The 21,670-nt window shown below is 34.2% G+C and overlaps 1 protein-coding gene across 3 annotated transcripts in view; it reads right to left on the reverse strand.

Moving 5' to 3' along the window:
- The window catches only part of PTPRD (protein tyrosine phosphatase receptor type D), a 1,574,709-nt gene that overhangs the window by 1,242,900 nt on the left and 310,139 nt on the right, over positions 1-21,670 (reverse strand). The window contains exon 1 of one of the 3 annotated variants that reach the window (XM_082842823.1): positions 12,847-12,927. The exons of the other annotated variants lie outside the window; for them this stretch is intronic. The gene's annotated coding sequence lies outside the window, so the exon portion shown is untranslated. Of the gene's footprint in view, positions 1-12,846; positions 12,928-21,670 lie in introns of those variants that run through there. 3 annotated transcript variants of the gene reach the window in all.

The raw sequence follows: 21,670 nt of genomic DNA on the forward strand, positions 1-21,670 counted from the left end.
AAAAACCACAAACACATTGAGGCTAAACAATACGTTACTAAATAACCAAGAGATCACTGAAGAAATCAAAGAGGAAATCAAAAAATACCTAGAGACAAATGACAATGAAAACACGACGATCCAAAACCTATGGGATGCAGCAAAAGCAGTTCTAAGATGGAAGTTTATACCTATACAAGCCTGCCTCAAGAAACAAGAAAAATCTAAAATAAACCATCTAACCTTACACCTAAAGTAACTAGAGAAAGAAGAACAAACAAAACACAAAGTTAGCAGAAGGAAAGAAATCATAAAGATCTGAGCAGAAATAAATGAAATAGAAACAAAGAAAACAATAGCAAACATCAATAAAACTAAAAGCTGGTTCTTTGAGAAGATAAACAAAATTGATAAACCATTAGCCAGACTCATCAAGAAAAAGAGGGAGAGGACTCAAATCAATAAAATTAGAAATGAAAAAGGAGAAGTTACAAGAGACACCGCAGAAATATAGAGCATCCTAAGAGACTGCTACGAGCAACTCTATGCCAATAAAAATGGACAACCTGGAGGAAATGGACAAATTCTTAGAAAGGTATAACCTTCCAAGACTGAACCAGCAGGAAACAGAAAATATGAACAGACCACTCCCAAGTAATGAATTTGAAACTGTCATTAAAAATCTTCCAACAAACAAAAGTCCCGAACCAGATGGCTTCTAGGGGAATTCTCTCAAACATTTAGAGAAGAGCTAACACCCATCCTTCTCAAACTCTTCCAAAAAACCGCAGAGGAAGGAACACTCTCCAACTCATTCTATTAGACCACCATCACCCTGATACAAAAACCAGACAAAGATACTACAAAAAAAGAAAATTACAGACCAATATCACTGATGACTATAGATGCAAAAATCCTCAATGAAATAATAGCAAACAGAATCCAACAACACATTAAAAGGATCATACAGCATGATCAAGTGGGATTCATCCCAGGGATGCAAGGATTCTTCAATATACACAAATCAATCAACGTGATACACCATATTAACAAATTGAATAAAAAACATATGATCATCTCAGTAGATGCAGAAAAAGCTTTTGACAAAATTCAACACCAATTTATGATAAAAAGTCTCCAGAAAGTGGGCATAGAGGGAACCTAACTCAACATAATAAAGGCCATACACAACCAACCTACAGCAAACATCATTCTCAATGGTGAAAAACTGAAAGCATTTCCTCTAAGATCAGGAATAAGACTAGGATGTCCACTCTCACCACTATTATTCAACATAGTATTGGAAGTTCTAGACATGGCAATCAGAGAAGAAAAAGAAATAAAAGGAATACAAATTGGAAAAGAAGAAGTAAAACTGTCTCTCTTTGCAGATGACATGATACTATACATAGAGAATCCTAAAAATGCCACCAGAAAACTACTAGAGCTAATCAATGAATTTGGTAAAGTTGTAGGATACAAAATTAATGCACAGAAATCTCTTGCATTCCTATACACTAATGATGAAAAATCGGAAAGAGAAATTAGGGAAACACTCCCGTTTACCATTGCAACAAAGAGAATAAAATACCTAGGAATAAATATACCTAGGGAGACAAAAGACCTGTATGCAGAAAACTATAAGACACTGATGAAATAAATTAAAGATGATACCAACAGATGGAGAGATATACCATGTTGTTGGATTGGAAGAATCAATATTGTGAAAATGACTCTACTACCCAAAGCAATCTACAGATTCAATGCAATCCCTATCAAATCACCAATAGCATTTATTACGGAACTAGAACAAATCATCTTAAAATTTGTATGGAGACACAGAAGACCCCGAATAGTCAAAGCAATCTGGAGGGGAAAAAACGGAGCTGGAGGAATCAGACTCCCTGACTTCAGACTATACTACAAAGCTATAGTAATCAAGACAATATGGTACTGGCACAAAAACAGAAACATAGATCAATGGAACAAGACAGAAAGCCCAGAGATAAACCCATGCACCTATGGTCAACTAATCTATGACAAAGCAGGCAAAGATAGTCAATGGAGAAAAGACAGTCTCTTCAATATGTGGTGCTGGGAAAACTGGACAGCTACATATAAAAGAATGAAATTAGAACACTCCCTAACACCATACACAGAAACAAACTCAAAATGGATTAGAGACCTAAATGTAAGACGGGACACTATAAAACTCTTAGAGGAAAACATAGGAAGAACACTCTTTGACATAAATCACAGCAAGATCTTTTGTGATCCACCTCCTAGAGTAATGGAAATAAAAACAAAATTATAAAAATGGGACCTAATGAAAATTCAAATCTTTTGCACAGCAAAGGAAACCATAAACAAGAAAAAGACAACCCTCAGAATAGAAGAAAATATTTGCAAAGAAAACAACGGACAAAAGATTAATCTCCAAAATATATAAACAGCTCATGCAGCTCAATATTAAAGAAACAAACAACCGCATCCAAAACTGGGCAGAAGACCTAAATAGACATTTCTCCAAAGGAGACATAGAGATGGCCAAGAAGTACATGAAAAGCTGCTCAACATCACTAATTATCAGAGAAATGCAAATCAAAACTACAATGAGGTATCACCTCACACCAGTTAGAATGGACATCATCAGAAAATCTACAAACAACAAATGCTGGAGAGAGTGTGGAGAAAAGGGAACCCTCTTGCACTGTTGGTGGGAATGTAAAATGATACAGCCACTATGGAGAACAGTATGGAGGTTCTTTAAAAAACTAAAAATAGAATTACCATATGATCTAGCAATCCCACTACTGGACATATACCCAGAGAAAACCATAATTCAAAAGGACACATGCACCCCCAATAGTGCAGCACTATTTAGCCAGGTCATGGAAGCAATCTAAATGCCCATCGACAGATGAATGGATGAGGAAGTTGTGGTACATATATACATGGAATACTACTCAGCCATAAAAAGGAACGAAATTGAGTCATTTGTTGAGATTTGGATGGATCGAGAGACTGTCATACAGAGTGAAGTAAGTCAGAAAGAGAAAAACAAATATTGCATATTAATGCATGTAGTGGAACCTAGAAAAATGGTACAGATGAACCAGTTTGCAGGGCAGAAATTCAGACACAGATGTAGAGAACAAACGTATGGATACCAAGCAGGGAAAACTGCAGTGGGGTGGGGATGGTGGTGTGCTGAATTGGGCGATTGGGATTGACATGTATACACTGACGTTTATAAAACTGATGACTAATAAGAACTTGCAGTATAAAAAAACAAACAAAAAACAACTAATACTAAACTTTCTTTGGGTTATTTGTATGGAAATATGTTAATATAAGTGTTTCAGACATTACATGAAATTTGTAAAAATCTTGTATGCTCTGGTATAATGTTATAAGTCATAATTCTAGTTATTACTTTAAAATGTATATCTCAGAAATAACTAAATTACCTTGTCAATTGTATTATCATGAACTTTAATCAAATCTTTAACCATGGTCATTTTTAAGTCTTTCGTCATTTACAGATAGTTCTGGGTGTGCTCTGATGCTTTTGCAAAATGTTCCAATAAAAGGGTTTCATCTTCAAGGAATTCCTGGAGAAGACTCTGACAAGTACAGATTTCTGGTAACTGACTACACTGCTGAACTGAATGAATAAGCATTCAGAACTCTAATGGAAAACTGATGAATTCATAAAAGTGCTAACAAAAGATCAAGATGGAAAAAAAATTAATGACATGGGACTGAGTAAACTGATGAAGATGATTATAATTTTTGTGACTTTGAATAAAAAAATGTTTTTGAATAAAAAAAAAATCCCACAAGGACTCAGAGGCAAAAAATACACAAATCAATTTTCACTGCAAAGTAAAGGAGCTGTTACAGGGGAGGATTACTGGACTGAATGTCAATATTATGACAGAGTATGAGTGTATTTCATGTTTGGTAATTGCAATCATTGTTGCTTTTGTTGTGGTCATCCATTTATAATGCTTGGTGTCAGTTTATTTATCTCTTGTAAAAATAAAATACAGTGTGTGTGTGTGTGTGTGTGTGTGTGTGTGTGTGAGAAAAAAAAAAAAAAGAAAAAGAAAATACATAGAAATAAACCAATCTAAGGAGGCAAAAGATCTGTAGTCCAAAAACTTTAAGACACTGATGAAAGAAACTGAAGACAACACAAACAGATGGAAAGATATACTGTGTTCTTGGATTGGAAGAATAAATATTGTTAAAATGACCATACTACCCAAGGTGATCTACAGATTCAATGCAATCTCTATCAAAATACCAATGGCATTGTTCACAGAGACAGAAAAAATAATTTTAAAATTTTCATGGAAACACACAACACCCTGAGTAGCCAAAACAACCTTGAGAAAGAAGAACGGAGATGAAGGAATCATGCTTCTTGACTTCAGACTATACTGCCAAGCTCCAGTAATCAAAACAGTATGATACTGGCACAAAACCAAACAAATAGATCAATGGAATAGGATAGAGAGCCCAAAAATAAACCCATGCACTTATAGTTAATCTATGACATAGGAGGCAAGAATACACAATGAAAAAAGAAAGTCTCTTTTCAATAAGTGGTGCTGGGAAAACTGGGCAGCTACATGTAAGAGAATGAAATTAGAACATTCTCTAACACCATACACAAAAATAAACTCAAAATGAATTAAATACCTAAATGGAAGACTAGATACTATAAAACTTCTAGAGGAAAACATAGGTAGAACACTCTTTTTCATAAATCATAGCAATATGTTTTTGGATCTGTTTCCTAATGCAAAATAAATGAAAGGAAAAATAAACAAATGGGACCTAATTAAACTTAAAAGCTTTTGCACAGCAAAGATAAACATTGACAAAATGAAATGATATAACATATAAGGGATTAATATCCAACATATATAAACAGCTCATACAACTCAACATCGAAACAAAAAATAACGCTTTTAAAAAATGGGCAGAAGAACTGAATAGACATTTTTTTTTTTCCAAAGAGGGCATGCAAATGGTCAACAAGCACAGGAAAAGATGCTCAACGTTGCTAAGCACCAGGTAAATGCAAATCAAAACCACAATGAAATAAGACCTCATACCTGTCAGAATGGCTCTTATGAAAAAGAAGACAAATTCAAAATATTGGCAAGGATGTGGAGAAATGGGAACCCAATACATTATTGATGGGAATGTAAACTGGTGCAGCCACTGTGGAAAACAGTAAGGAGGTTTCTCAAAAAACTAAAAATAGAATTAACATATGACCCAGCAATGCCACTACAGGGTATATATCCAAAAATAACAAAAAAACACTAACTCAAAAAGTTGCATGCACCCCAGTGTTCATAGTAGTGTTATTATAATTGTCAAGATATGGAAACACTGTTTTTTTTATTTGTTTGAAAAAATTCAAGTAAAACATTTCTTATTTAACTTTTCAGTACTCTAGCTTGAGAATCTAAGCTATAATATATTCTAGGGTTTTGGGTGTCTTCAAAAGGTGGTACAATGAGCATCAACATTAGAATCAGACCCAATGGGATTTCCCCCCCTCTTGCTTTTTTTGGAATGATATTTTCTTTCCTTTTTATTATTCCATTTTCCCCTCTATTTCTTTGGAAATTATATCCTCTATGTCTAATCTTTTAGGGTTACTCCTTGCTATTTTAACATTCAAAAGTTTACCTTTCTCTTGAACAATACAAAAAAAAAAAAAAAGAGTACAAAACATTTTAATGCCAACAACTTTCCATCAAATTTACATGTAATTTTTTTTACAGCATTTTCATCTATACTTTTTCCCTTCCCATAAATGAGACATTGTTATTGCTGCTGGTGGAGGTGGTGTTTTGTGTTAGTTTAGAAAATACTTCATGCTTATTTATATTTAGAGACATATTTACACTCACCTTTATTTACCAACATGCTTTCCACTTTACATCTTCCTTCTAGGATAAAAGTAATTCTGCTGAATTACATATTTAGAATTTCATTTACCACGGGTCTGTTGGCGGTAAGCTTAATTTTTATCTTTTGATATCTTTATTTTGCATCTGCTTTTGAAAGGTAATTTTACTGGATACTACTGGGGCCTAGAATTCTATGTTGACAGTTTTTGCTCTGTGGGTGTGTGGGTGTGTGTGTTGCTCAGGACATTTAAGACACTATTCCACTGTCTTCCAATTTCCACTGCTGGAAAGTTTTGAACAATCATTGAATAGAATAGCTATTAGTCATTTGAAGGAAATCTGCCTGTTTCTTCTGGCAACTATTAAGATCTCTTTTTAGTTTTCTGCTGATTCACTTGTATGTCTGGATGTGAGTGTTATTTATGTCTATTGAAATTCCCTGTGTTTGATTCTGCTTATTTATTTTTAAGCCTGGGTTAAATATTGAATTTTCCCAAGAACATTTATGCTTACTTCTCCCAGTTTCATATGTATACTCCCTATATAAGACTATTTTAAATTATTTTTCCATATAAGTATAATGTGAAAGTGGGCCAAAAATCAAATTTAGCTTGTGGTCACAAATTCTCAGTGGAGAACTCTCTTCCCCTTTATTCAATGCCGAGGTCAGGATATGTGAAGTTTTCTCCCAGGAACACTGTGAGCAATGGGTTTACTTCTTGTTCACTCTCATTGTGAGAGAAGCCTTTAGTCTTGGAGCCTTTAGTATAGCACATTTCTGGTTAGTCTCCACAACTTGGGCATGCCCTAGATTTTAAATCCTATCTCCCACTCCTCAAGAAATTTAAACTGGAAGCTCATACTATGGGCTCCTGAAACCCTCTCTGACAACCACTTCAGTTCTCAGGGCACCTACATCCATGGTGCATCTTCTGCATATTCCTTCATTTCAGAACTAAATTTATTTTGCAATCATTCACATATATATATATATATCTCCAAGCAGGTTTTTTCCTACCTCCTTCACCCTCCTACTTATGAGATTTGTATTTTTTTCCCTGACAGTTATTATGTTGATTCTGAAAGAACTGTGAGTCATATATATATACATATATATATTATATAAAAATATACATAATATATATATAATAATATAGTAAATTTGGTAAATCACTGAGGTATAGATATTTAGAGGCAGAAAATATTTTAGAGATTACCCAACCTAACAACCTCTGGGCAGTGCAGAGACTTCCCTAGTTATGCGTGGTGCCAGTTGCACTCTGAATTTGTAACTGTGTGAATTTATTAATAAGGTCAATTTTATATTCCTTTCTGTACAAACCAAACCCAAAATATAAAGGTATATTTGCTATATTAATTTTTCACTTTTCTCTATTTCTAAACTTTTTTGGAACCAAAATTCAAACTAAACAAATAGCCCAAATAAGCTGTTGGTGGGAAACAGAAAAATGAAATCCCTCAGGGAGGTATTAGCTAAACTAGCTACCAAGAAAGCAAAATTTAGGTAGCAACAGTGAAGACTAGCAGCAGAAAAGCAGGTTCACAAAGGAAGCAAATATCACAGGGAGTGTCTGCATTTCTGACCAGCCAAGCGAAGGGGCCTAGGTGATAAGGTCTGAATTTCCCAAGTCCCAAGCATGTCAGGGGAATTGGGCAAGAGTTTGAAAGGCAGTAAACAAACCAAGACTGAAATGTTATTCAGGGCCTATAAATAATTAAATTGCAACTATATACTATAGAGCCATGTATCAAGAATTTTCTAGAAGACTCCTCATTTCATACATTTTGATCCATTTTATATATTAACAGAATACACCAGAAAATCCAATATTGCATATTTCCATTCCAAGAAAAACTACTTCTAGAACACAGCAATTCATTCTCATACTACATATTCACTATGAGGCAAACAAACAAACAAAAATATGTGCACTGTTATCTGCAAAATTAGCAAACTTTAGAGAAGAACGTTAATGGCAGCAGTGACTACAAACTGCTTAAATTCAGTGGCACTCATTTACCCATAAACATATGGAAAGGAAACTTAGGTAATTGATCGCATAATCTTAATGTGGGGAAGAGTTTTATAAGCAGAAATCATAAAGAAAAAATTGATAATTAGTCTATATTCAAAATAAAAAAAGAAAAAATCAAGATGTATATTGCCTCTAGTTTTAGTGAGACTAAATCATATCACAGCCATAGAGAACTAAAATATTTCTCATATTAACTGTCATTGTATCTGAAATTCTTATAATCAGAGTCATTCATTTTATATCTATTACTGTGGTTGCATCTTGGGGTAGTGTTATATATTACTTTCTCATGTTAACATAAAATAACAAATGTATTTACTGGATTTTTCTATCAGTATTATTGTCAAAGTATAATATTCCAGATTTAAGATGAAGGCTTAGCTTAAAAAGTTAATAAATGATTTTGCATTTTATTCTATAACTTGTGTCTTTATTTTATTTTTTCTATTTTTTTTTTTTTTTTTTTTTTTTTTTTTTTGCGGTACGCGGGGCTCTCACTGCTGTGGCCTCTCCCGTTGCGGAGCACAGGCTCCGGACGTGCAGGTCATGGCTCACGGGCCCAGCCGCTCCACGGCATGTGGGACCTTCCCGGACTGGGGCACGAACCCGTGTCCCCCGCATCGGCAGACGGACTCTCAACCACTGCGCCACCAGGGAAGTCCTCTTTTTTTCTAATTTTTAAGTAAAATTGATGTGTTCAGAGTATATGCAATTAAGTTTTAGATATGTGGTAATATATTGTGTTACGTTTAGGAAAAGACAAAGTAAGAAGTAGGGAGGATTAAAAATCAAAGCATGCCTATTTTACCTTTTTGACCAGCACTGTGAGATTTACTATATTCACATGGCTCTAAATAACAGTCTCCCATACCTAGTAGCTTATTAGCTAAACCAACCATATGTTACCACATTCCTGAAGAAGCTCTGGAAGTTAGTGTAAAAATACTTGTTAGCTTGATTCTACTCTATTCAGGATAACACAATGCTGCACTATTTTTCTTTCAAGAAAAGTAACATTGTTTTTTATCATAATTATTCACTATTTTTGTCAAAACATTTTAAGTAACACAGTGAATGCAGTATACTCAACTAAAAACAGTCAAAGAAATGCAAATCAAAAATGAGAAGCGATTTTTTAGCCATAATTTTAGCAAGATAGCATCAGAGATGCTCATAAATAGTCTTCTAAATGTTAATCTTCCTGATGGGCATGCTCTGGGCTGTCTCCTCTTCATAAACTCTCTATAGAAACCTAACCTCATACATTCGTATGGAATTTATGTATCAGTTTTATATCTCTTATTTAGAACCTGCTTCTAAAATCTAAACTCACATTTCCAGTTGAGAGATAACTGGACAAGATAGCACTTCCAGTAGGTCTTAAATATATCTCAACATTCACTTGCCCTACATAGAACTTTCTTTTACTCACAAACTCTTGGTTTCTCCCTTTCCATGTACCTCTACATCAAATTTAAGTCCTAGAATTTGTATTTTCTTTACTACCAACTTTGTCTCTGCCAACCTCTTGATTTGGGTCTCTAGTTCTCTTGCTTCCTTCTCATCTATTTTCACATAACAATAAAAATAAGCTACTTAAAATATCAATACCACCATGTGAATCAAGTCATTTTCCTGCCAAATCATCATTTATTACTCATTCACTGCATGGCCAATGATATCCAAGCTCCTTACTATGGCCTAGAAGGTCCTTTCTTATTACCTCTATTATATTCCTTCTCCCTCCAATGTGTAAATATTGTCTTCTTTTTGTGTCCTGACTTTAGAGCCTTTTGTTTGTTTTTGTTTTTTTAATACAGCTCTGACCGGACACTCTTCCTTTCTCTTTAAATGACCAGAGCCTTCTCATACTTACGTCTCACTTTAATGTCAGCTCATGAGAGAGGCTTTCCCTTTCTACCACCTATTTGATTCCTTATGATATGATAACATCACCATCTGTAATTGTCATATATCTTTGTTAGTTCACATGCCTGAGTCCCTTTTCCTCGCTAAGAGATGGAAGAAGCCATGTCTATGTTGTCCATCAGTGACTCCTTAGCCTTGAACATATCAGAGTTTCAACAAATATTTGTTGATAGAATAAATAAATGAATTATAACATTAAATGTAATTTGATATAAACCTCCTAAAAAGCAAACTTGGCTAAAACATTAGATTTTTAAAACATTTTAAACAGAAACTCAAATCTAGGCCTAGGGAGGGGGTTAATTCTACCTGTAGATGGTTTTCCTGTTGTTGCTATTTTCTGGTATCCAAATTAAATTTCCAAAAGATAAGTTTGAAAAGTTTATAATTACATTGAAAATAGTTTATTAAGAAATGTTAAAAAGTAGGATAAAAATCAACAGAATCACAACCAGTATTCCAAGAAACTCCCCAAAGGAAAATAGTTTGTGAGGAAAAGTTTGGAATAAAAAATGCCAAAATGATAATAGTGGTTTATCTCTGCATGGTGGTACTATGAGTTATTTTGCCCATCTCTTCCCATTATATGCATACTTTAATATGGAAAAAGATGTTTTAAAATACATTTTTAACAAATTATATTTGTTTATCTTGCTGATTTTGACTATTTAATCATATTGATTTTTCTTTTAGATAAAGAGAAATGTATTTTTTTAAAAATCTAACCAGATTGGTCTTGAAGGGTAAATAATAATTTTCCAAGCAGAGAATGAGGAAAGACTTTTTTGGGTATTGCACAAGGAGAAGCACATTATACTTAAATACTAAAGATGCATTTCATATTTCATTAGAAGATGTAAAATGTGTTGGAGCAGTAATTTCTTAGCAAGCACGTGTTATTTCCAAACTGTTGCCTCTACCTGGAACTAGAATTAGAAGAACTAGCAGGCGTTCCGGCTGTGATGTATGTCAACTGAATGGGCACTTATACTGTTTAAAACTTTTAAAACATTTGCAGCATCATTTGTAAATTGTAAGCAATAATAGGTGATCTGTGAAATAAGAATCCGATATATATAACAATATTTAAAATTTCTTTAGTGTGTCTTACTTTTCCAAATGCAGTAAATCTTCCAGATGTATATTTTTACATTTTCACAATGATTTATTAGAATGAATTAATGGAAATTATATACTATGATTAACTAAAATACAAATTAATATGTTATACATTTATAACCTAGCATATATGATAATAATATATCTAATTTAAGATATAGCTATGATATTTACATATACATTATGTGTAAATTATGTATTTTCTATATAGCAAGATAATACATATATACATTGTATATATACATGTGATTAAGGAGTTAGGGATTATGCCCTTTCTATAGATAAGGAAACTGAGTCTAAGAAAACCTAAATAATATACTCATAGTCATTCTGCTAATAACTGGGATACCTCTTTCTTATGCTTTTCCTATTACCAAACCATTGGCTCCTATGTAAAAGATACATTGAGAATGAGCTTTGAAAATCATTACAGCTAGATGGATTTAACATTAGTAACAATAATGACATACTGTTTTTCTAATCTTTAATTACACCCCCTTAACAACCATTCACCCTATTACCAGTGTTTCCTTGCCATTCTACCTACTAGATTGGCTGAAGCCCTGTTTTCTCCCCACAATTCTGATAGCTGAATTCTGTGAACTTATCCACTCTCACACCAACCCTCCATCCAATAACTGGAGGCAAATTATCTAAAACAGACCATTTTCAAGAATATATATAATGACGGTTTTATTTAGATTTTAGAACTTTATCCTTGACTGTGGAATATACCTCTTTGTCTCCTTTGTAATGAAAGTCAGGAATCATATAATTGGGGAAGATATTTAGAGTCCTTGACATCACAGTCTGGGTAAGTTTACCACTATAATCTCAAAGGGGTCCCTATAACTCCTTTATTGTTTACCTGCAATGACACAGATTCTGAACCCTTTGATGGTAAATTCAAGGTCTTTTACTTTCTTAGTCAGCTCAGGCTACTGTAACAATATACCATAAGCCAGGTGGCTTATAAACAATAGAAATTTATTTCTCACTGTTCTGGAGCCTGAAAGTCCAAGAAAAGTGCCAGAATAATTGAGTTCTGGTGAGGACCCTCTTTCCTGGCTGAAGACTGCCATATTTTCACTGTATTCTCACATGATGGAGAGCAGAGTAGAAGAAGCAAACTCTCTCTTGTGACTCTTAAAATGGCACTAATTCCATTCATAAGGGCTCCATCCTTATAATCTCATCTAATACCAATTTCCTCCTGAAGGCCTTCTTCCTAATACCATCACACTGAGAGGTAGGGTTTCAACATATGAATTTTAGGGGTCATAAACATTCAGACCATAACACTTTCCATCCTTCTGACTAGAAAATTTTTTCCACAGCTAAGGTATCAATATTTATTTGCTTAGTTACATTTCTAGCCACAATTCTTCCTTTATGGGGAGATGTGCAATATAGACTCAAAGTTCCTTTCTCAGCTTAAAAAGTTTCCCATTCTCATTTTGTGCCTGAAGACAGAATAATGGGTTTCAGTTACTTGATATACAGCTCCTTAAAAAAAAAAAAAAAAAAAAAAAAATGCAAAATGCAAAAGAAAACACTGCATCAACTAAAGATTGATCAAGATGGCTGAGTAGGAGGACATGGAACTCACCTCCCCCCACAAACATATCAAAAATACATCCACATGTGAAACAGTTCTTACTGAAAACTAATTGGAAACTGTCAAAAAGAACCCTATACAACCAAGGATGAAATAAAAACCCACAAAGAATCTGCTAAGAAGGAAAAAGAAGAATGAGATCAGGACCTGTGCCCCCAGGAAAGGACCCAGAGAAAAAGGGAGATTATGTGGGTAGAGATACTACCTGAGGAGTGGACAGTTCAAGCCACATATTGGGTGCACCAGTCCTGGGGCCTGACAAAGGGAAGATGAGCCCCCTTGTCTGGTTGGAGGGCTCGTGGGACTAACAGCAGGGCTGTGGGAAGCCTGAACTCTACTCATGAGGAGTGTGTGCATGCTCTAGCTGGCTCCCAAAGCACAGCGGAGAGGGTGGATTGGAAACTGCTTGAGTGGCTGCCCAGTTTCCCAGGACCGCCCAGCCTGAGCTGAGCAAACACTCCAGCCCTACTTACTTTACATTGCAGCTCCACGCTGGACCAAGAGCTGCCCTGACTGAGGACAGACCTCGGCAGTGAGATGCAGATGGGACTCAGACCAGAAGAGGCAACTGAGCAGAGTGGGGGCGGCCATTGCTGGCACTTACATAGGCAGTATATCAGAAGCAGTCCTGATCTCTGAGGGTGCCAGACTGCCAAAGCCTGTACTGCAACACACGCTGAGAGCCCACAAGTGCCCGACCTGCCTAAGGTGCAGCTCCATACCGAGGAGGGGGCAGCAGAGGCTGAGGGGAAAGACTGGCTATGAGGGACAAAAGAGACTCAGACACAAAATGGCATCTGGGAAATGCAGTGCAGCCATTACTGGCACTTGAACAGATAGTGTACAGAAGCAGCCTGGACCTCTGTCTGCAGCTAGACAACAGAAGCCCACAGTTCACATGGGTCCTTCTTGCTCCAGCACTGCTTCTCTTTAAAGTAAGACTGTCAGTGCTGGGAGAGGGGAGAGGACACACTTAAAGGGAACAGAGCCAGCTCAGACCTGACCTTCAGGACCTTTGCTCCAGCAACTCGGGATCTGCTCCTGTGTTGGTAGGGTGGTAACAGCCACTGAGCAGAGGGGGAGCCTAGGCTCACACCTGGCCCTGGCTGCTCCAGCTTCACCTCCTACCAAGGTGGTAGCTACCAGCACACCCTGAGGAAAAGTGTAACGTGTTCACATCAAATCCAGCTCTCCTACCAAAGCTACTAGGCACACACAGACTGTAGAGGGATGCTCCCACATAAGAACACACCTTCAAGACTGCAACAGGTAACTGTTTCACCAAAATTCATAGAGACAGAGAAAGTTAAGTAAAATGAGAAGACAGAAGAACTGGTCTCAATTGAAAGAGCAAACGAAAACCTCTGAAAAAATAATTAAACAGAAATAAACAACTTACCAGATAAAGAATTCAAAGCAATAGTAATAAGAATGCTAACTGAATAAGGGAAAAGTATAGATGACACAGTGAGAATTTTAACAAGGAACTAGACAAATATAAAAAAGAACCAGTCAACTGAAGAATACAATTATTAAAATGAAACACACTAGAAGGAATTAACAGCAGACAAGGTGATACAGAAGAATGCATAAGTGACCTGGAAGACAGAATAATTGAAATCAGCCAATCAAAACAGCAAAAAGAAAAACAACTTTAAAAAAAATGGAAAGAGTTTATGAGATCTCTGCGATAACATCAGGAATACCAGCATTTGCATTATAAAGGTTCCAGAAGGAGAAGAGAAAGAGGGAGATAGGTTGAAAATGTATTTGATGAAATTATGTCTGAAAATTTCCCAAACCTGTAGGTGAAAACAGATATCCAACTGCAAGAAGGACAGAGGGTCTGAAATAAGATAAACCCAAACAGACCAATACCAAGACATATCCTAATTAAAATGGCAAAAGTTAAAGAGAATTCTAAAGGCAGCAAGAGAAAAAGAGTCATATACAAGGAATCTCAATATGGCTATCAGTTGATTTTTCTGCAGAAACTTTGCAGGCCAGAACAGAGTATCATGATAGATTCAAAATGCTAAGAGAAAAAAAATTGACAACTTAAGGTACTCTACCTAGCAAGACTATCATTTAGACTCGAAAGAGAGATAAAGAACTTCTCAGAGAAGGAAAAAACACAAGAATTCATTGGTACTAAACTTAACCTTAAAAGAACTGTTAACGAGTCTAAGTGGAAAAGTCTCTAACAAGAAGTAAGAATCTATATGAAAGGAAAAAAAAACCCACTAGGAAAGACAAATATATAGTAAGGGCTGAAGATCAACTACTTAAATAAGCTACTATCAGGATTAAAAGATTAAAAATTGTAAAAGCAACTACAGAAACCAGTGAAGGTATAAACATAAAGATGTAAATTATGACATCAAGAACAAAAAATGGGAGGAAGAGTGAAAAATGTAGATCTTGTGGAATGTGCTTGAACTTAAATGACTACCAGTTTAAAACAAGTAGATATAGTTATGGTCAATATATGCAAATCCTGTGGTAACCACAAATAAGAAACCTACAAAAGACACAAAAACTAGGGAAATAAAAAAAAAAAAAGAATACAAGCATACCACTAAAGAAAATCATCAAACCACAAGAGTAGAAACACAAAGAAAAAATGAACAGAGAATAACTACACAGTGAGAAAAAATAATAAAATGACAATATGTACATACATAACAATGATTACTTTAAATGTCAATAGAGTAAATGCTCCAATCAGAAGATGTAAGGTGGCTGACTGGATAAAAGAACAAGACCCACTGCTTACAAGATACTCATTTCAGAGTTAAAGAAACACACAGACTAAAATTGAGGGAATGGAAAAAGATATTTCATGCAAATGGAAATGACAAGAAAGCAGGGTTAGCAATACTCATATCAGACAAAATAGACTTTAAAACAGAGTCTAAAGCAAAAGATATAAAAGAGCATTATATAATGATAAAGGGATCAATCAAGAAGATGATATTACACTCATTAATATATATATATATGCACTCAAATCATGAGCATCTAAATATACAAAGCAAATACTAACAGACTAACAGATATAAGGGAAAAACTGACAATAATACAGTAATAGTAGAGGACTTTAACATTCCACTGACATCAATGTACAGATCCTCCAGAAAGAAAATCAATAAGGCAACAGTAGTCTTAAATGACACAATAGGCCAGTTGGACTTAATAAATATCTACATGACATTCCATCCAAAAACATCAGAATATACATGTTTCAAGTGCACATGGAACATTCTCTAGGATAGATCACATTTTAGGTCACAAAACAACTCTCAACAAATATAAGAGGACAGAAATTGTATCAAGTATTTTTTCCAACCACAATGGTATGGGACCAGAAATGAATTACTGAAAGAAAAATGGGAAAACACATGGAGATCAAACAGAATACTACTAAAAAAACCAATGGGTCAAAGAAGAAATCAAAGAGGGAATCAAAAAATACCTTGAGACAAATGAAAATGAAAACACAACCTTCCAAAATCTATGAGATGTGGCAAAAGCAGTTCTAAGAGAGAAATTCATAGTGATAGATGCCTTCTTCAAACAAGAAAACTCTCAAATAAACTACCTACCCTACCTTATAAAGGAATTAGGAAAAGAAGAACAAAAAAAGCACAAAATTGGCAGAAGGAAGGAAATAATAAAGATCAGAGAGGAAATAAATAGAGATCAGGAAATAATAGAAAAAAAAAAGAAATCAATGAAACCAAGAGCTGCTGTTTTGAAAAGATAAACAATATTGATAAACCTTTAGCCAGGCTTGTCAAAAAGGAAAGAGAGAGGACCCGAAAAGCAAAATAAGAAATGAAAAAGTAGAAACAATATGACAGAGATAAAAAAAAAATAAGCAAATAATATGAACAAGTGTATACCAACAAAATGGACAACCTAGAAGAAATGGGCACATTTCTGAAAACATACAACCTTCTAAGACTGAATAAGGAAGAAACAGACAATGTGAACAGACCAATCATGAAAAGTAAAATTGAATGTGTAAAAATAAACAAATAATCAAACAAAAACTCCCAGCAAACCAAAGTCCAGGACCAGATGGCTTCACAGGGGAATTCTACTAAGCATATAAGAAAGAGTTAATACCTACCCTCTCAATCTATACCAAAAAATTGAACATTTCTAAATTAATTGTATGAGGCCACCATTATCCTGATACCAAAACCAGGTAAGGCACTACAAAAAAGAAAATTTCAATACAATATCTTTAATGAATATAAATGCAAAAATCTTCAACAAAATATTAGCAAAATCCAGCAATATATAAAAGGAATCATACACCATGATCAAGTTGGATTCATTCCAAAGATGCAAGGCTTGTTCGATACTTGCAAATCAATCAATGTGATACACTATACTAACAAAAGGAAAATTACAAATCACACAATCATCAATAGATTCAGGGAAAAAAAAAAACATTTGAGAAAATTCAACATCCATTTATGATTAAAAACTCTCACCAAAGTTGGTATGGGAGAACATATGTCAACAAAATAAAGTCCGTTATGAAAACCCGTCATACTCAACAGTGAAAAGCTGAAAGCTCTCCCCCTAAACTCAGGACTCAGACAAGAATGCTCACTATTTCTACTCTATTTAATGTAGTTTTGGAAGTCCTAACCACAGCAATCAGACAAGATATAAAACTCATCCAAATTAGAAGAGAAGAAATAAAACTGTCACTATTTGCAGATAACATGCTACTATATATAGAAAATCCTAAAGTCTCCATCCAAAAACTGTTAGAACAAATGAATTCAGTAAAGGTGTATATTATAAAATTAATATATAGAAATTTGTTGATTTCTATCCACTAACAAAGGACTATCAGAATAAAGAAAAAGTAAAAAAAAACAAAAAAAATGCTTTTTAAAATGGCATCAAAAATAATAATACCTAGGAAAAAACTTAACCACAGAGGTGAAAGACCTATATGCTGAAAACTATAAAATAGTGATGAAGGAAACTGAAGATGATACAAATAAATTGAAAGATCTCCCGTGCTCTTGGATTGAAAGAATTAATATTGATAAAATTTCCATACTACTCAAAGCAATCTACAGACTTAATATAATCCCTGTCAAAATACTCATGATCTTTTTTCTTAGAACTAGAACAAATACCCCTAAAATTTATATGGAACTACAAAAGACCTGAATTTGCCAAAGCAATGTTGAGAAAAAAGAACAAAGCAGAGGTATCACACTCCCAGACTTCAGACTATACTACAAACCAACAGTAACCAAAACTGCATGGTACTGGCACAAAACAGACACACAGATCAATGAAACAAAACAGAGGGCCCAGAAATAAACCCATGCTTATACGGTCAATTAATCTCCAACAAAGGAGGTTCAGATATAGAATGGAGAAAAGATAGTCTCTTCAACAAGTGGTACTGGAAAAACTGGACAGCTACATGTAAAACAGTGAGATTAAAACATTTCCTCACACCACATACAAAAATAAACTTAACATGGATTAAAAACCTAAATGTAAGTCCTGAAACCACAAAACTCCTAGGAGAGAACATAGGGAGAACACTCTGACATAAATCATAGTAATATTTTTTTTGTATCTGTCTCATAAAGCAACAGAAATAAAAACAAAAATAAACAAATGGGACCTAATTAAACTTAAAAGCTTTTGTACAACAATGGAAACCAATGACAAAACAAAAAGAAAGCCTACTGAATGGGAGAAAATATGTGTATTTTGGATTAACCAAAAAGGGGTTAATATGCAAAATATATAAACAGCTCATACCATTCAATAAAAAAAAAAAAAAAAAAACTGGTTAAAAATGGGCAGAAGACCTGAATAGACATTTTCCTAAAGATAGATGACACACAGATGACTAACAGGAGGCACATGAAAAGATGTTCAACATCACTAATCATTAGAGAAATGCAAATCAAAACCACAATGAGATATCACCTCATAACTGTCAGAATGGCTACCATCAAAAAGAACACAAATAAGAAATGTTGCCAAGGATATGGAGAAAAGGGAACCCTTGTACACTGTTGGGTAGAATGTAAATTGGTGTAGTTACTCAGAAAACAGTATGAAGGTTGCTAAAAATACAAAAAAATAGAACTAGCATATGATCCAGCAATTCCACTCTTGGGTATATATCTGGAAAAAGTGAACACACTAATTCGAAAAGATACGTGTACCCCAATGTTCACAGCAGTATTATTTACAATAGCCAACATATGGAAGTAACCCATGTGTCCTTCAAAATATAAATGGATAAAGAAGATATGGATATATTTATACATTGAAATTTTACTTAGCCATTAAAATGAATGAAATTCTGACATTTGCAACAACATGGATGGACCTAGAGATTATTATGTTTAATGGAAAAAAGTCAGAGAAAGACAAATATTGTATGTTATCACTTATGTATGGAGTCTAATAAGTAAAAAAGATCAATACATATAACAAAACAGAAATAGATGCACAGATAAATAAAACAAGCTAGTGGTTATCAGTGGGGAGAAGGAAGGGCAGAGGAACAACACAGCAGTATGAGATTAAGAGTTAAAAACTACTATATATAAAAATAGATAAGCAACAGGGATATATCATACAGCACAGGGAAATACTGATACAACCATTATTTTGTAATAACTCTAAATGGAGTATAATCTTTAAATATACTGAATCACTATGCTGTTCTGCTGAAACTAATATAATGTTGTAAATCAACTCTACTTCAATTAAAAATGTTTTTTTTTTTAATCTTTGTACAGAAACACAAACAAAACCAGCCTCAAGCTTCTATCATAAATGGGCACTCCAGTAGGCTGCTTATCTGTTTTTATAGTTAGAAACTGCACTGAACAGCATGAGAAAATTATTACTCAGATTCCATGTTATAAATTAGTGGCAGGAAGAAACAATACAAATAAAAGCCTTGAAATGTTTTTCTGACAGAAACCAAGACCAGCACTGAAAATTAGCATTTCAGACATTAACAACATTTTACTCTTTGATATACTTCATGGGCTTTTTCCCCTGAAGGGATTTGGTTTTGACAGGCGATTAACAAAGGACACATGGTATCTGAAGTAATGAAAACAAATTAGACTTCTCTTCCTGCTCCTTTATAAAAGTCTTGAAATCTATTATTATTTTCAATAGAAGACTTACGTAAATGGTGCTTTGGGTAATTTTTACCATATATGATTTTTTTTTTTTTTTTGCTTTGATGTAGTGAAGATATTACAGACCTCACTTAGAACATGATGAAAGGAGGGTTAGGTTTACAAAATTGAAATCTCACAAGGCCACTGTCTTAGATCAAAGACTTCAGCAGAAAATAATGAACTAGGTTCTGATAACTCATTCTTACAAAGGGACACTCTTTTTATTCAACCCTAGGCTACATTATAATACTTCTTAGCCATATCGTGGAACTAGGCAGGTGACAGCACTGAAAGATATTTTAATAACCCCACTGTCCCTTAATCTTAATATCTTTAGTAAGAGAATTTATAGAAATACTAAAATGTGGCATGTATAATTTCATGAGTAGTAACACGTTTAATATTCTTTAACTTGTTTAATCCTTAAGTAATGATTTCCATATGAGCAATATGTAAATTATATTTATACACATGTCTAAGTATACTTGTAAATAAATTATACACACACATACATTAAGCATAAGCAATTCATGACAACACCACATTTAACTGCTAATTACTTATCTATTATAAACACTTTTAAGAACACATAAACAAAAACAGCACCTGAGCATTCCAAATAAATTATGCAAAACCATTTCATTAAAGATAATGAATATTATTCATAGAAAAGTTCTTCATTTTCAAGTTTGGAGATCTACTTTTTTTCTTTTTGTCTTCAGTAGGTTAAAATAATCTGATTATGAGATTGGCTAGAAGTAGGTACAATGTCAAAAGCAATACATTGTCAACTGAGATCTGCACATACATGCATGTAGTGCACACATATACACATCAGGCTTGTTTGCCAAGTATATAATGACTGACTTACTCTCTTTGAGAAATACTAAAGGCATCCCTATAATGAAGCCTAACATAAAACTTAGTCATAGCAATGACTTTATGAAAGTTTTAAATGATTTCATATAGTTTTACTTTATAAAAAGGGTGTGTGCAAGCTATATTTAAGAATAACGCTTTTCCACAAAGTTAACTATTCTGTAAACAGGAGTTTGTGCGTATATTCTAGTTATCTGTAAAGTTTATTTAGACCCCTCTGAGATAGGGATGATATTTATTCTAAACCTAATTGTCTTTACCTTTAAATGGGTATCATAACACTCATTCTACAGCAGTATCATAAAAATTGTATGACCAGAAGAATAAGAAGACAAGTCATACACTGGGAGAAACTATTTGCAAGACACATCTCATAAAAGACTGTTACCCAAAACATACAAAGGACTTTTAAAAATCAATAATAAACAATCCGATTAAAAAATGACCAGAACATCTGAACTGATGATGCCTCATGAAACAAGATACACAGGTCAAAAATAGGCATATGAAAAGATGCTCAATGTCATATGTTGTTAGGGAATTCAAACTGAAACAATGAAATACCACTATGAACATAACAGAATGGTAAAGATGCAAAATGCTGAAAACACCAAATGTCGGCTAGGGCATAGAGCAACAGGAATTCTCATTCATCATTGGTGAAAATGCAAAATGGAGTAGCCACTTTGGAAGACAATTTGCCAGTTTCTTACAAAGCTGCACACATTCTCACTGTAAGATCCAACAACCAAACACCTTGGTATTTACCTAAATTATATGAAAAACTGTGTCCATATAAAAACCCGTACACAGCAGTTTAAAGCAACTTTACTTACAACTGACAGAACTCAGAAGTAACCAAGACCTTCTTCAATAGGTGAATGGATAAATAAACTGTGGTATATTCATAGAATAGAATATTATTCAGCAGTAAAAAGAAATGGGCTG

Source organism: Leucopleurus acutus (assembly GCF_964270905.1).
Source record: "Leucopleurus acutus genome assembly, chromosome: 7".
NCBI lineage: Eukaryota > Metazoa > Chordata > Mammalia > Artiodactyla > Delphinidae > Leucopleurus > Leucopleurus acutus.